This window comes from Danio rerio, chromosome 3 (assembly GCF_049306965.1).
Source record: "Danio rerio strain Tuebingen ecotype United States chromosome 3, GRCz12tu, whole genome shotgun sequence".
In the NCBI taxonomy this organism is placed as follows: Eukaryota; Metazoa; Chordata; class Actinopteri; order Cypriniformes; family Danionidae; genus Danio; species Danio rerio.
In genome coordinates, this window is record NC_133178.1 from 8,744,065 (window position 1) to 8,747,500 (window position 3,436).

At 35.4% G+C, this 3,436-nt stretch overlaps 1 long non-coding RNA gene across 1 annotated transcript in view; it reads right to left on the reverse strand.

The window, feature by feature from the left end:
- Positions 1–820: 820 nt before the first annotated feature.
- Positions 821–3,436, reverse strand: part of LOC141381137 (uncharacterized) — an 84,657-nt gene continuing 82,041 nt past the window's right edge. The window contains exon 6 of the long non-coding RNA XR_012400806.1: positions 821–1,519. This is a non-coding gene — a long non-coding RNA (uncharacterized lncRNA). The remainder of the gene's footprint in view (positions 1,520–3,436) is intronic.

Sequence of the window (3,436 nt, forward strand, 5' to 3'; positions counted from 1 at the left end):
GTCTCTTTTTATTTAAATTATAGCAACCTGAAGAATGACAAATGTATTTTAAAAAAATCATAAAAACAAGAGAAGTTCAACTATAAAATAACTCAATGTTATCATTCAAACAAATGTAAATAAATGTAAAAAATAATACTTAAGTGCTAAACTGATAGCATTTACATTAAACATTTTAATTTCATAACCTGAATAAAAATTTGATTTATTTTATATTGAGTAACGATTAACTGAAACTAAACAAATAAATACATTCGTACTAAGTAATAATAAACCGGGCAACAAGGTGGCTCAGTGGTAACACTACAAGAAAGTCGTTGGTTTGAGTCCCAGCTGGGCCAGTTGTCATTTCTGTGTGGAGTTTGCATGTTTCTCCCTGTGTTGGTGTGGGTTTCCACAGGGTGCTCCGGTTTCCCCCACAGTCCAAACACATGTGATACAGGGAAATTGGACAAACTACAACTAAAGTGTGTGCATGTGAATGTGAGTGTGTATGGGTGTTTTCCAGTACTGGGTTGCGGCTGGAAGGGCATTTGCTGTGTAAAACATATGCTGAAATAGTTGGCGGTTCGTTCTGCAGTGGCGAATTGTGAAATCGAGACTAAGCTGAAGTAAAATGATGATTAATAATAAACAAAATCCAATAAATAAACTAAAAAATAAATAAAGAGTGTAGAAAAAGCTGATTAAAGCACTTTCAAAAAAAAATTAGCATCTTTCTCTCTATGTTCAAACTAAATTAATTAATCGACAACTAACAAAACTTTTTTTTTCTCTCTTGCAGAAGATTCTAGTAATTTATCTCTATTGTTTTATTGTTAAAAATAGCAGACTGCACAGACATTTGAGCATTGTGCACATCTTGTTATCTGGACATACAGTATATATTTTCCTTGACATTTATCAATCACTGTCCTTAACGCCAACAGAAAGACTGTCAAAATCTAGAGGTAAGATTGTCAAAACACAACATTTCAAAATATATAAGGAAACCTTATAGACGTGTGTGAAAAAACAGCCGAGACTGAGACCAGCCAGGCTTTCTTCAGTTTTTCAGGTGTAAAGGTGTTGTCAGTTTGCATCTTCAGACGTCCTGACACTGCCACGACAGAAACGACACATCCTTGACCTCAGTTCACACCATTTCTCCATTCCCTGCACTCATACTTTCTATCTGACCTCTAAACCGTGTGGAATCGCTTTCATTTCAGGGAGAAAAAAAAAAAACAGCGAGGAAATGCTCCGAGCGAAACCAGGTGCGTAATATGAGGTTAAGTCTGTAATGATGGAGCTGCTTTCACCTCAACAGTCCTTGAGCGTTTGTTATCCTTTCAGTCACTCTCGGGTCGAAAACCTGGAAGGGTTTCATCCGAAACAAGATGAATATCCAATGGAAATGAAGTGAAATGTGTTTGTGGTGAATGAATGACATGGCTGTTGAGAACTCCTCCAGGTCAAACATTCAGTTTCTTTCCTCTCACAATAATCACACCAGACATGTGTGTCTCTGTGTGCGCGTCTATAAAGACAAAGAAAGAAAGAAAGAAAGAAAGAAAGAAAGAAAGAAAGAAAGAAAGAAAGAAAGAAAGAAAGAAAGAAAGAAAGAAAGAAAGAAATTCTGTCAGACCACTTAGGCAAACTAGAGTTGAAGTGGCTATTTTAACTAAGATTACCAGCTTTAAGAGGATCTCTTAGTGTCAACAGATCTGTATCTGATGCTGAATTTCATCACACTTTAAAATAAACTCTAATATTTCTCTATACAGATAATATTCTGTAATAAAAATACCAGTGCACTTCCAATAAAAATGAACCTTGATTAACACGTGGTACTGACTGACTGTCTGACTGACTGACTGACTGACTGACTGATTGATTGATTGAATGATTGATTGATTGATTGATTGATTGATTGATTGATTGATTGATTGATTGATTAATCGATCAATCTGAACTTCACAGCAAGATCCACTCACCCACCCATTCGTCCTTGTATCCATCTGCCCATCCATCCTTTAACCCAAGGGATTCTCAACCAGTGGGCCTCAGCAAATCTGCAGGTGGGCCGCGAGATTAAAACTACCTCTCAATATTATAATATCATTTTTAGATCTCATAATAATATGACATCGAAGTAATGCACTTCCTTCTGTTCTCTGATTGATTACTTCAAACTCAGCGCAAAAATAGCCTCATGATCATGTCTGCAACTAGTACACGCAAGTCTGATCATTCACAAGCTATGCGTGAAGTGAAAGTGAAAGTCTTTCTTTGTGTATTTTTGTGTGAACTATTTAATATATTGGCATAGTTGTCCAAATTGATGTCCTGTCAGTGTTTCATAATGGAGGCGTGCCCATACAGGAGGATCTAGCTGGTCTTTTGCAATATCTCTGTTAACCCGTGGTTCTCTTTGAAACTGTTTGTTTAAAATAAATAAATAAATAAATAAATAAATACGATTATGTATAATATAGTTGTAGTTATATATAATTAAATTTAAATTAAATTGTTTTTTTTTTACAAAACGATGATGGAAATTAATAGAAGGCAATTTGTTATAATAATATAATATAATATAATATAATATAATATAATATAATATAATATAATATAATATAACATAATATAATATAATATAATATAATATTTGTTAATAATAAAGGTTTAAATGAGCATTTTATACAAATGTTTTAGAGCTAATGTCAGACAGGTGAGCCTTCAAAAAATGATCGGAGAAAGAATTGGGCCCTGCAGTGAAAAAGGTTGAGGACCCCTGCTCAAACCTATCCATCCATCAATCATTGATCCACCAATTTATCATTCCTTCCTACCTCCCCATTGATCCATCCATCCATCAGTTTATTTTTTCATTATCAGTCTATCTGTCCATCAGTCCATTAATACATCCAACTACCAATCCTTCCATCCATCTATCCATCATCCATCCATCCATCTCTCCATTCATTCATCCATCTATGTATTCATCTGTCCATCCATTGATCTATGCATTCATCCACCCACCCACTCATTTGTTCATCTATCCATCCTTCTATCCACTGAGCCAATCATAAATTCATCCATCCATGCATTCACCCATCCATACAATAATCTGTCCAATCGTCAATCCATCCACCCACCCCTCCATCCATGTATACATCTACCTACCTACCCATCCATCTATCTATACACCTACCCAACTGTCCTTCCTTCCTACCTCCCCTTTGATTCATCCATCCATCAATTTATTCATCCGTCTGTCCGTCCATCTTTGTTCATCCGTCCATTAATACATTTACCTACCTCTTCATTCATTCATTCATTCATTCATTCATTCATTCATTCATTCATCTGTTCACCCATCAATCTATCCTTTCATTCATCCATCTACTCACCCACCTACTCATTTGTTCATCCATCCACTTTTTTATCCACT